Source organism: Cervus elaphus, chromosome 9, assembly GCF_910594005.1.
Source record: "Cervus elaphus chromosome 9, mCerEla1.1, whole genome shotgun sequence".
NCBI lineage: Eukaryota > Metazoa > Chordata > Mammalia > Artiodactyla > Cervidae > Cervus > Cervus elaphus.
Window position 1 is genome coordinate 3,001,963 of NC_057823.1, and position 13,809 is coordinate 3,015,771.

The window sequence follows — 13,809 nt, forward strand, 5'->3', positions numbered from 1 at the left end:
CAAACTCAGGGTCCCTCTCACATACCTAGAGCTGAGAGAAGCCTCCTCTTGAGGTGCTTGTGGTAAGGCGGTATTCCTCTGGAGTCGAAGCCAGGGACTATCCTCTCATCTCGAGTTGATTTTTGGGCCACGGTGCTCTTTCGTGTGGCTACAGTGACCTCAGGATCCCTCTAGCCTTGAAACAGTGTTCTTGGTGTTTCTCTGGAGTGCCATCAAGGAAATCAAGGCTCCTTTCATGTGTGATGTGCAACACGGAATTGCTCTGAACGCAGTGCAGGGGAATCGGGCCTCATCTCGCGGCGAGTGGGAAGTCTCATGGTTTTTCTCGAGTTGCGGCGGGAACCTGGGGTATATTCTCGAGTTACGTCGGGGATGGCCCTTCCACCCACGTGTTTGTTCAGCGACGTCAGGACTCCTGCCTAGTTGCGAGGGACAACTCGGGATTCTCCTCGAGGCTTGACAGGGCAATTGGGACGCCTCTCCAGCTGAGGCGGGAGACCAAGGGTCCCTTTCCACGTGCCACAGGAATCCTGGGACTCCTATCAAGTTTCACGAGGAGTCAGGCATCGTCTCCTTTGGAGGCACTGATCTCCGCGTACCTCTGGAATTTTCAAAGGATGTGAGGCCTCCGGTCGCGATGAGGTGGGGAACTAGGTCTTTCTCTGTGGTCTCCACAGGGGATTCAGACATCCTTTCATCTTGGGAGATGCAAGAGGAGCCTGCATTCAAGTCACTGCAGGGATATCCGGCCTTATTTCGAGTCAGGTCATCGCGGTGTCCATTCCACTTGAGGCCGCAAACTCAGGGTCCCTCTCACATAGCTAGAGCTGAGAGAAGCCTGCTCTTGAGGTGCTTGTGGTAAGGTGGTATTCCTCTGGAGTCGAAGCCAGGGACTAACCTCTCATCTCGAGTTGATTTTTGGTCCACGGAGCTCTTTCCTGTTGCCACAGTGACCTCAGGATCCCTCTAGCCTTGAAACAGTGTTCTTGGGGTTTCTCTGGAGTGCCATGAAGGAAATCAAGGCTCCTTTCATGTGTGATGTGCAACACTGAATTGCTCTGCACGCAGTTCAGGGGAATCGGTCCTCATCTCGCAACGAGGGGGAAGTCTCATGGTTTTTCTCGAGTTGCGGCGGGAACCTGGGGTATATTCTCGAGTTACGACGGGGATGGCCCTTCCACCCACGTGTTTCTTCAGCGACGTCAGGACTCCTGCCTAGTTGCGAGGGACAACTCGGGATTCTCCTCGAGGCTTGACAGGGCAATTGGGACGCCTCTCCAGCTGAGGCGGGATACCAAGGGTCCCTTTCCACGTGCCACAGGAATCCTGGGACTCCTATCAAGTTTCACGAGGAGTCAGGCATCGTCTCCTTTGGAGGCACTGATCTCCGCGTACCTCTGGAGTTTTCAAAGGATGTGAGGCCTCCAGTCGCCATGAGGTGGGGAACTAGGTCTTTCTCTGTGGTCTCCACAGGGGATTCAAACATCCTTTCATCTTGGGAGAAGCAAGACGAGCCTGCATTCAAGTCACTGCAGGGATATCCGGCCTTATTTCGCGTCAGGGCATCGCAGTGTCCATTCCACTTGAGGCCGCAAACTCAGGGTCCCTCTCACATACCTAGAGCTGAGAGAAGCCTCCTCTTGAGGTGCTTGTGGTAAGGCGGTATTCCTCTGGAGTCGAAGTTAGGGACTAACCTCTCATCTCGAGTTGATTCTTGGTCCACGGAGCTCTTTCGTGTTGCTACAGTGACCTCAGGATCCCTGTAGCCTTGAAACAGTGTTCTTGGGGTTTCTCTGGAGTGCCATCAAGGAAATCAAGGCTCCTTTCATATGTGATGTGCAACACGAAATTGCTCTGCACGCAGTGCAGGGGAATCGGGCATCATCTCGCGGCGAGGGGGAAGTCTCATGGTTTTTCTCGAGTTGCTGCGGGAACCTGGGGTATATTCTCGAGTTACGACGGGGATGGCCCTTCCACCCACGTGTTTGTTCAGCGACGTCAGGACTCCTGCCTAGTTGCGAGGGACAACTCGGGATTCTCCTCGAGGCTTGGCAGGGCAATTGGGACGTCTCTCCAGCTGAGGCGGGAGACCAAGTATCCCTTTCCATGTGCCACAGGAATCCTGGGACTCCTATCAAGTTTCACGAGGAGTCAGGCATCGTCTCCTTGGGAGGCACTGATCTCCGCGTACCTCTGGAGTTTTCAAAGGATGTGAGGCCTCCGGTCGCCATGAGGTGGGGAACTAGGTCTTTCTCTGTGGTCTCCACAGGGGATTCAGACATCCTTTCATTTTGGGAGATGCAAGACGAGCCTACATTCAAGTCACTGCAGGGATATCCGGCCTTATTTCGCGTCAGGGCATCACAGTGTCCATTCCACTTGAGGTCGCAAAATCAGGGTCCCTCTCACATACCTAGAGCTGAGAGAAGCCTCCTCTTGAGGTGCTTGTGGTAAGGTGGTATTCCTATTGAGTCGAAGTTAGGGACTAACCTCTCATCTCTAGTTGATTTTTGGTCCACGGAGCTCTTTCGTGTTGCTACAGTGACCTCAGGATCCCTCTAGCCTTGAAACAGTGTTCTTGGGGTTTCTCTGGAGTGCCATCAAGGAAATTAAGGCTCCTTTCATGTGTGATGTGCAACACGGAATTGCTCTGCACGCAGTGCAGGGGAATCGGGCCTCATCTCGCGGCGAGGGGGAAGTCTCATGGTTTTTCTCGAGTTGCGGCGGGAACCTGGGGTATATTCTCGAGTTACGACGGGGATGGCCCTTCTACACACGTGTTTGTTCAGCGATGGCAGGACTCCTGCCTAGTTGCGAGGGACAACTCGGGATTCTCCTCGAGGCTTGGCAGGGAAATTGGGACGCCTCTCCATCCGAGGCGGGAGACCAAGGGTCCCTTTCCACGTGCCACAGGAATCCTGGGACTCCTATCAAGTTTCACGAGGAGTCAGGCATCGTCTCCTTTGGAGGCACTGATCTCCGCGTACCTCTGGAGTTTTCAAAGGATGTGAGGCATCCAGTCACGATGAGGTGGGGAACTAGGTCTTTCTCTGTGGTCTACTCAGGGGATTCAGACATCCTTTCGTCTTGGGAGATGCAAGACGAGCCTGCATTCAAGTCACTGCAGGGATATCCGGCCTTATTTCGAGTCAGGGCATCGCGGTGTCCATTACACTTTAGACCGCAAACTCAGGGTCCCTCTAACATACCTAGAGCTGAGAGAAGCCTCCTCTTGAGGTGCTTGTGGTAAGGTGGTATTCCTCTGGAGTCGAAGCCAGGGACTAACCTCTCATCTCGAGTTGATTTGTGGTCCACGGAGCTCTTTCGTGTTGCTACAGTGACCTCAGGATCCCTCTAGCCTTGAAACAGTGTTCTTGGGGTTTCTCTGGAGTGCCATCAAGGAAATCAAGTCTCCTTTCATGTGTGATGAGCAACACGGAATTGCTCTGCACGCAGTGCAGGGGAATCGGGCCTCATCTCGCGGCGAGGGGGAAGTCTCATGGTTTTTCTCGAGTTGCGGCGGGAACCTGGGGTATATTCTCGAATTACGATGGGGATGGCCCTTTCAAGCTCGTGTTTGTTCAGCGACGTCAGAACTCCTGCCTAGTTGCGAGGGACAACTCGGGATGCTCCTCGAGGCTTGGTAGGGCCATTGGGATGCCTCTCCAGCTGAGGCGGGAGACCAAGGGTCCCTTTCCACGTGCCACAGGAATCCTGGGACTCCTATCAAGTTTCACGAGGAGTCAGCCATTGTCTCCTTTGGAGGCACTGATCTCCGCGTACCTCTGCAGTTTTCAAAGGATGTGAGGCCTCCGGTCGCGATGAGGTGGGGAACTAGGTCTTTCTCTGTGGTCTACATAGGTGATTCAGACATCCTTTCGTCTTGGGAGATGCAAGACGAGCCTGCATTCAAGTCACTGCAGGGATATCCGGCCTTATTTCGAGTCAGGGCATCGCAGTGTCCATTCCACTTGAGGCCGCAAACTCAGGGTCCCTCTCACATACCTAGAGCTGAGAGACCCTCCTCTTGAGGTGCTTGTGGTAAGGTGGTATTCCTCTGGAGTCGAATCCAGGGACTAACCTCTCATCTCGAGTTGATTCTTGGTCCACGGAGCGCTTTCGTGTTGCTACAGTGACCTCAGGATCCCTCTAGCGTTGAAACAGTGTTCTTTGGGTTTCTCTGGAGTGCCATCAAGGAAATTAAGACTCCTTTCATGTGTGATGTGCAACACGGAATTGCTCTGCACGCAGTGCAGGGGAATCGGGCCTCATCTCGTGGCGAGGGGGAAGTCTCATGGTTTTTCTCGAGTTGCGGCGGGAACCTGGGGTATATTCTCGAGTTACGACGGGGATGGCCCTTCCACACACGTGTTTGTTCAGCGATGTCAGGACTCCTGCCTAGTTGCGAGGGACAACTCGGGATTCTCCTCGAGGCTTGGCAGGGCAATCGGGACGCCTCTCCAGCTGAGGCGGGAGACCAAGGGTCCCTTTCCACGTGCCACAGGAATCCTGGGACTCCTATCAAGTTTCACGAGGAGTCAGGCATCGTCTCCTTTGGAGGCACTGATCTCCGCGTACCTCTGGAATTTTCAAAGGATGTGAGGCCTCCGGTCGCCATGAGGTGGGGAACTAGGTCTTTCTCTGTGGTCTCCACAGGGGATTCAGACATCCTTTCATCTTGGGAGAAGCAAGACGAGCCTGCATTCAAGTCACTGCAGGGATATCCGGCCTTATTTCGCGTCAGGGCATCGCAGTGTCCTTTCCACTTGAGGCCGCAAACTCAGGGTCCCTCTCACATACCTAGAGCTGAGAGAAGCCTCCTCTTGAGGTGCTTGTGGTAAGTTGGTATTGCTCTGGAGTCGAAGTTAGGGACTAATCTCTCATCTCGAGTTGATTCTTGGTCCACGGAGCGCTTTCGTGTTGCTACAGTGACCTCAGGATCCCTCTAGCCTTGAAACAGTGTTCTTGGGATTTCTCTGGAGTGCCATCAAGGAAATCAAGGCTCCTTTCATATGTGATGTGCAACACGGAATTGCTCTGCACGCAGTGCACGGGAATCTGGCCTCATCTCGCGGCGAGGGGGAAGTCTCATGGTTTTTCTCGAGTTGCTGCGGGAACCTGGGGTATATTCTCGAGTTACGACGGGGATGGCCCTTCCACCCACGTGTTTGTTCAGCGACGTCAGGACTCCTGACTATTTTCGAGGGACAACTCGGGATTCTCCTCGAGGCTTGGCAGGGCAATTGGGACGCCTCTCCAGCTGAGGCGGGAGACCAAGTGTCCCTTTCCATGTGCCACAGGAATCCTGGGACTCCTATCAAGTTTCACGAGGAGTCAGGCATCGTCTCCTTTGGAGGCACTGATCTCCGAGTACCTCTGGAGTTTTCAAAGGATGTGAGGCCTCCGGTCGCCATGAGGTGGGGAACTAGGTCTTTCTCTGTGGTCTCCACAGGGGATTCAGACATCCTTTCATCTTGGGAGATGCAAGACGAGCCTGCATTCAAGTCACTGCAGGGATATCCGGCCTTATTTCGCGTCAGGGCATCGCAGTGTCCATTCCACTTGAGGCCGCAAACTCAGGGTCCCTCCCACATACCTAGAGCTGAGAGAAGCCTCCTCTTGAGGTGCTTGTGGTAAGGTGGTATTCCTATTGAGTCGAAGTTAGGGACTAACCTCTCATCTCGAGTTGATTTTTGGTCCACGGAGCTCTTTCGTGTTGCTACAGTGACCTCAGGATCCCTGTAGCCTTGAAACAGTGTTCTTGGGGTTTCTCTGGAGTGCCATCAAGGAAATCAAGTCTCCTTTCATGTGTGATGAGCAACACGGAATTGCTCTGCACGCAGTGCAGGGGAATCGGGCCTCATCTCGCGGCGAGGGGGAAGTCTCATGGTTTTTCTCGAGTTGCGGCGGGAACCTGGGGTATATTCTCGAATTACGATGGGGATGGCCCTTTCAAGCTCGTGTTTGTTCAGCGACGTCAGAACTCCTGCCTAGTTGCGAGGGACAACTCGGGATTCTCCTCGAGGCTTGGTAGGGCCATTGGGATGCCTCTCCAGCTGAGGCGGGAGACCAAGGGTCCCTTTCCACGTGCCACAGGAATCCTGGGACTCCTATCAAGTTTCACGAGGAGTCAGCCATTGTCTCCTTTGGAGGCACTGATCTCCGCGTACCTCTGCAGTTTTCAAAGGATGTGAGGCCTCCGGTCGCGATGAGGTGGGGAACTAGGTCTTTCTCTGTGGTCTACATAGGTGATTCAGACATCCTTTCGTCTTGGGAGATGCAAGACGAGCCTGCATTCAATTCACTGCAGGGATATCCGGCCTTATTTCGAGTCAGGGCATCGCGGTGTCCATTACACTTTAGACCGCAAACTCAGGGTCCCTCTAACATACCTAGAGCTGAGAGAAGCCTCCTCTTGAGGTGCTTGTGGTAAGGTGGTATTCCTCTGGAGTCGAAGCCAGGGACTAATCTCTCATCTCGAGTTGATTTGTGGTCCACGGAGCTCTTTCGTGTTGCTACAGTGACCTCAGGATCCCTCTAGCCTTGAAACAGTATTCTTGGGGTTTCTCTGGAGTGCCACCATGGAAATCAAGGCTCCTTTCATGTGTGATGTGCAACACGGAATTGCTCTGCACGCAGTGCAGGGGAATCGGGCCTCATCCCACGGCGAGGGGGAAGTCTCATTGTTCTTCTCGAGTTGCGGAGGGAACCTGGGGTATATTCTCGAGTTACGATGGGGATGGCCCTTCCACACACGTGTTTCTTCAGCGATGTCAGTACTCCTGCCTAGTTGCGAGGGACAACTCGGGATTCTCCTCGAGGCTTGGCAGGGCAATTGGGATGCCTCTCCAGCTGAGGCAGGAGACCAAGGGTCCCTTTCCATGTGCCACAGGAATCCTGGGACTCCTATCAAGTTTCACGAGGAGTCAGGCATCGTCTCCTTTGGAGGCACTGATCTCCGCGTACCTCTGGAGTTGTCAAAGGATGTGAGGCCTCCGGTCGCGATGAGGTGGGGAACTAGGTCTTTCTCTGTGGTCTCCACAGGGGATTCAGACATCCTTTCGTCTTGGGAGATGCAAGACGAGCCTGCATTCAAGTCACTGCAGGGATATCCGGCCTTATTTCACATCAGGGCATCGCGGTATCCATTCCACTTGAGGCTGCAAAATCAGGGTCCCTCTCACATACCTAGAGCTGAGAGAAGCCTCCTCTTGAGGTGCTTGTGGTAAGGTGGTATTCCTCTGGAGTCGAAGCCAGGGACTAACCTCTCATCTCGAGTTGATTTGTGGTCCACGGAGCTCTTTCGTGTTGCTACAGTGACCTCAGGATCCCTCTAGCCTTGAAACAGTGTTCTTGGTGTTTCTCTGGAGTGCCACCATGGAAATCAAGGCTCCTTTCATGTGTGATGTGCAACACGGAATTGCTCTGCACGCAGTGCAGGGGAATCGGGCCTTATCTCTCGGCGAGGGGGAAGTCTCATGGTTTTTCTCGAGTTGCGACGGGAACCTGGGGTATATTCTCGAGTAACGACGGGGATGGCCCTTCCACCCACGTGTTTGTTCAGCGACGTCAGGACTCCTACCTAGTTGCGAGGAACAACTCGGGATTCTCCTCGAGGCTTGGCAGGGCAATTGGGACGCCTCTCCAGCGGAGGCGGGAGACCAAGTGTCCCTTTTCACGTGCCACAGGAATCCTGGGTCTCCTATCAAGTTTCACGAAGAGTCACGCATCGTCTCCTTTGGAGGCACTGATCTCCGCGTACCTCTGGAGTTGTCAAAGGATGTGAGGCCTCCGGTCGCCATGAGGTGGGGAACTAGGTCTTTCTCTGTGGTCTCCACAGGAGATTCAGACATCCTTTCGTCTTGGGAGATGCAAGACGAGCCTGCATTCAAGTCACTGCAGGGATATCCGGCCTTATTTCACATCAGGGCATCGCGGTATCCATTCCACTTGAGGCTGCAAACTCAGGGTCCCTCTCACATACCTAGAGCTGAGAGAAGCCTACTCTTGAGGTGCTTGTGGTAAGGTGGTATTCCTCTGGAGTCGAAGCCAGGGACTAATCTCTCATCTCGAGTTGATTTGTGGTCCACGGAGCTCTTTCGTGTTGCTACAGTGACCTCAGGATCCCTCTAGCCTTGAAACAGTGTTCTTGGGGTTTCTCTGGAGTGCCACCATGGAAATCAAGGCTCCTTTCATGTGTGATGTGCAACACGAAATTGCTCTGCACGCAGTGCACGGGAATCGGGCCTCATCTCGCGGCGAGGGGGAAGTCTCATGGTTTTTCTCGAGTTGCGGCGGGAACCTGGGGTATACTCTCGAGTTTCGACGGGGATGGCCCTTCCACCCACGTGTTTGTTCAGCGACGGCAGGACTCCTGCCTAGTTGCGAGGGACAACTCGGGATTCTCCTCGAGGCTTGGCAGGGCAATTGGGACGCCTCTCCAGCTGAGGCGGGAGACCAAGGGTCCCTTTCCATGTGCCACAGGAATCCTGGGACTCCTATCAAGTTTCACGAGGAGTCAGGCATCGTCTCCTTTGGAGGCACTGATCTCCGCGTACCTCTGGAGTTTTCAAAGGATGTGAGGCCTCCGGTCGCGATGAGGTGGGGAACTAGGTCTTTCTCTGTGATCTCCACTGGGGATTCAGACATCCTTTCATCTTCGGAGATGCAAGACGAGCCTGCATTCAAGTCACTGCAGGGATATCCGGCCTTATTTCACATCAGGGCATCGCGGTATCCATTCCACTTGAGGCTGCAAAATCAGGGTCCCTCTCACATACCTAGAGCTGAGAGAAGCCTCCTCTTGAGGTGCTTGTGGTAAGGTGGTATTCCTCTGGAGTCGAAGCCAGGGACTAACCTCTCATCTCGAGTTGATTGTTGTTCCACGGAGCTCTTTCGTGTTGCTACAGTGGCCTCAAGTTCCCTCTAGCCTTGAAACAGTGTTCTTGGGGTTTCTCTGGAGTGCCACCAAGGAAATCAAGGCTCCTTTCATGTGTGATGTGCAAAACGGAATTGCTCTGCACGCAGTGCAGGGGAATCGGGCCTCATCTCGCGGCGAGGGGGAAGTCTCATGGTTTTTCTCGAGCTGCGACGGGAACCTGGGGTATATTCTCGAGTTACGACTGGATGGCCCTTCCATACACGTGTTTCTTCAGCGACGTCAGGACTCCTGCCTAGTTGCGAGGGACAACTCGGGATTCTCCTCGAGGCTTGGCAGGGCAATTGGGACGCCTCTTCAGCTGAGGCGGGAAACCAAGGGTCTCTTTCCATGTGCCACAGAAATCCTGGGACTCCTATCTAGTTTCACGAGGAGTCAGGCATCGTCTCCTTTGGAGGCACTGATCTCAGTGTACCTCTGGAGTTTTCAAAGGATGTGAGGCCTGCGGTCGCCATGAGGTGGGGAACTAGGTCTTTCTCTGTGGTCTCCACAGGGGATTCAGACATCCTTTCGTCTTTTGGGATGCAAGACGAGCCTGCATTCAAGTCACTGCAGGGATATCCGGCCTTATTTCACATCAGGGCATCGCGGTATCCATTCCACTTGAGGCTGCAAAATCAGGGTCCCTCTCACATACCTAGAGCTGAGAGAAGCCTCCTCTTGAGGTGCTTGTGGTAAGGTGGTATTCCTCTGGAGTCGAAGCCAGGGACTAACCTCTCATCTCGAGTTGATTTGTGGTCCACGGAGCTCTTTCGTGTTGCTACAGTGACCTCAGGATCCCTCTAGCCTTGAAACAGTGTTCTTGGGGTTTCTCTGGAGTGCCATCAAGGAAATCAAGCTCCTTTCATGTGTGATGTGCAACACTGAATTGCTCTGCACGCAGTGCAGGGGAATCGGACCTCATCTCGCGGCGAGGGGGAAGTCTCATGGTTTTCCTCGAGTTGCGGCGGAAACCTGGGGTATATTCTCGAGTTACGACGGGGATGGCCCTTCCAGCCACGTGTTTGTTCAGCGACGTCAGGACTCCTGCCTAGTTGCGAGGGACAACTCCGGATTCTCCTCGAGGCTTGGCAGGGCAATTGGGAAGCCTCTCCGGCTGAGGCGGGAGACCAAGTTTCCCTTTCCACGTGCCACAGGAATCCTGGGAATCCTATCAAGTTTCACGAGGAGTCAGGCATCGTCTCCTTTGGAGGCACTGATCTCCGCGTACCTCTGGAGTTTTCAAAGGATGTGAGGCCTCCGGTCGCGATGAGGTGGGGAACTAGGTCTTTCTCTGTGTTCTCCACAGGGGATTCAGACATCCTTTCATATTGGGACATGCAAGACGAGCCTACATTCAAGTCACTGCAGGGATATCCGGCCTTATTTCGAGTCAGGGCATCACGGTGTCCATTCCACTTGAGGCCGCAAACTCAGGGTCCCTCTCACATACCTGAAGCTGCGAGAAGCCTCCTCTTGAGGTGCTTGTGGTAAGGTGGTATTCCTCTGGAGTCGAAGTTAGGGACTAACCTCTCATCTCGAGTTGATTTTTGGTCCACGGAGTTCTTTCGTGTTGCTACAGTGACCTCAGGATCCCTCTAGCCTGGAAACCGTGTTCTTGGGGTTTCTCTGGAGTGCCGTCAAGAAAATCAAGGTTCCTTTCATGTGTGATGTGCAACACGGCATTGCTCTGCATGCAGTGCAGAAGAATCGAGCCTCATCTCGCGGCGAGGGGGAAGTCTCATGGTTTTTCTCGAGTTGCGGCGGGAACCTGGGGTATATTCTCGAGTTACGACGGGGATGGCCCTTCCAGCCACGTGTTTGTTCAGCGACGTCAGGACTCCTGCCTAGTTGCGAGGGACAACTCGGGATTCTCCTCGAGGCTTGGCAGGGCAATTGGGACGCCTCTCCAACTGAGGCGGGAGACCAAGTGTCCCTTTCCACGTGCCACAGGAATCCTGGGACTCCTATCAAGTTTCACGAGGAGTCAGGCATCGTCTCCTTTGGAGGCACTGATCTCCGCGTACCTCTGGAGTTTTCAAAGGATGTGAGGCCTCCGGTCGCGATGAGGTGGGGAACTAGGTCTTTCTCTGAGGTCTCCACAGGGGATTCAGAATTCCTTTCATCTTGGGAGATGGAAGACGAGCCTGCATTCAAGTCACTGCAGGGATATCCGGCCTTATTTCGAGTCAGGGCATCGCGGTGTCCATTCCACTTGAGGCCGCAAAATCAGGGTCCCTCTCACATACCTAGAGTTGAGAGAAGCCTCCTCTTGAGGTGCTTGTGGTAAGGTGGTATTCCTCTGGAGTCGAAGCCAGGGACTAACCTCTCATCTCGAGTTGATTGTTGGTCCACGGAGCTCTTTCGTGTTGCTACAGTGACCTCAGGATCCCTCTAGCCTTGAAACAGTGTTCTTGGGGTTTCTCTGGAGTGCCATTAAGGAAATCAAGGCTCCTTTCATGTGGGATGTGCAACACGGAATTGCTCTCCATACAGTGCAGGGGAATCGGACCTCATCTCGCGGCGAGGGGGAAGTCTCATGGTTTTTCTCGAGTTGCGGCGGGAACCTGGGGTATATTCTCGAGTTATGACGGGGATGGCCCTTCCACCCGCGTGTTTGTTCAGCGACGTCAGGACTCCTGCCTAGTTGCGAGGGACAACTCGGGATTCTCCTCGAGGCTTGGCAGGGCAATTGGGACGCCTCTCCAGCTGAGGCGGGAGACCAAGGGTCCCTTTCCACGTGCACAGGAATCCTGGGACTCCTATCAAGTTTCACGAGGAGTCAGGTATCGTCTCCTTTGGAGGCACTGATCTCCGTGTTCCTCTGAAATTTTCAAAGGATGTGAGGCCTCCGGTCGCGATGAGGTGGGGAACTAGGTCTTTCTCTGAGGTCTCCACAGGGGATTCAGACATCCTTTCGTCTTGGGAGATGCAAGACGAGCCTGCATTCAAGTCACTGCAGGGATATCCGGCCTTATTTCGAGTCAGGGCATCGCGGTGTCCATTCCACTTGAGGCCGCAAACTCAGGGTCCCTCTCACATACCTAGAGCTGAGAGAAGCCTCCTCTTGAGGTGCTTGTGCTAAGGTGGTATTCCTCTGGAGTCGAAGCCAGGGACTAACCTCTCATCTCGAGTTGATTTTTGGTCCACGGAGCTCTTTCGTGTTGCTACAGTGACCTCAGGATCCCTCTAGCCTTGAAACAGTGTTCTTGGGGTTTCTCTGGAGTGCCATCAAGGAAATCAAGGCTCCTTTCATGTGTGATGTGCAACACGGAAATGCTCTGCACGCAGGGCAGGGCAATCAGGCCTCATCTCGCGGCGAGGGGGAAGTCTCATGGTTTTTCTCGAGTTGCGGCGGGAACCTGGGGTATATTCTCGAGTTACGACGGGGATGGCCCTTCCACACACGTGTTTGTTCAGCAACGTCAGGACTCCTGCCTAGTTGCGAGGGACAACTCGGGATTCTCCTCGAGGCTTGGCAGGGCAATTGGGACGCCTCTCCAGCTGAGGCGGGAGACCAAGGGTCCCTTTCCACGTGCCACAGGAATCCTGGGACTCCTATCAAGTTTCATGAGGAGTCAGGCATCGTCTCCTTTGGATGCACTGATCTCCGTGTACCTCTGAAGTTTTCAAAGGATGTGAGGCCTCCGGTCGCGATGAAGTGGGAAACTAGGTCTTTCTCTGTGGTCTCCACGGGGGATTCAGACATCCTTTCATCTTGGGAGATGCAAGACGAGCCTGCATTCAAGTCACTGCAGGGATATCCGGCCTTATTTCGAGTCAGGGCATCGCGGTGTCCATTCCACTTGAGACCGCAAACTCAGCACATAGGTAGAGGTGAGAGAAGCCTCCTCTTGAGGTGCTTGTGGTAAGGTGGTATTCCTCTGGAGTCGAAGCCAGGGACTAACCTCTCATCTCGAGTTGATTTTTGGTCCACGGAGCTCTTTCGTGTTGCTACAGTGACCTCAGGTTCCCGCTAGCCTTGAAACAGTGTTCTTGGGGTTTCTCTGGAGTGCCATCAAGGAAATCAAGGCTCCTTTCATGTGTGATGTGCAACACGGAAATGCTCTACACGCAGGGCAGGGAAATCAGGCCTCATCTCGCGGCGTGGGGGAAGTCTCATGGTTTTTCTCGAGTTGCGGCGGGAACCTGGGGTATATTCTCGAGTTACGACGGGGATGGCCCTTCCACACACGTGTATGTTCAGCGAAGGCAGGACTCCTGCCTAGTTGCGAGGGACTACTCGGGATTCTCCTCGAGGCTTGGCAGGGCAATTGGGACGCCTCTCCAGCTGAGGCGGGAGACCAAGGGTCCCTTTCCACGTGCCACAGGAATCCTGGGACTCCTATCAAGTTTCATGAGGAGTCAGGCATCGTCTCCTTTGGATGCACTGATCTCCGTGTACCTCTGAAGTTTTCAAAGGATGTGAGGCCTCCCATCGCGATGAAGTGGGAAACTAGGTCTTTCTCTGTGGTCTCCACAGGGGATTCAGACATCCTTTCATCTTGGGAGATGCAAGACGAGCCTGCATTCAAGTCAGTGCAGGGATATCCGGCCTTATTTCGCGACAGGGCATCGCAGTGTCCATTACACTTGAGTCCGCAAAATCAGGGTCCCTCTCACATACCTAGAGCTGAGAGAAGCCTCCTCTTGAGGTGCTTGTGCTAAGGTGGTATTCCTCTGGAGTCGAAGCCAGGGACTAACCTCTCATCTCGAGTTGATTTTTGGTCCACGGAGCTCTTTCGTGTTGCTACAGTGACCTCAGGATCCCTCTAGCCTTGAAACAGTGTTCTTGGGGTTTCTCTGGAGTGCCATCAAGGAAATCAAGGCTCCTTTCATGTGTGATGTGCAACACGGAAATGCTCTGCACGCAGGGCAGGGCAATCAGGCCT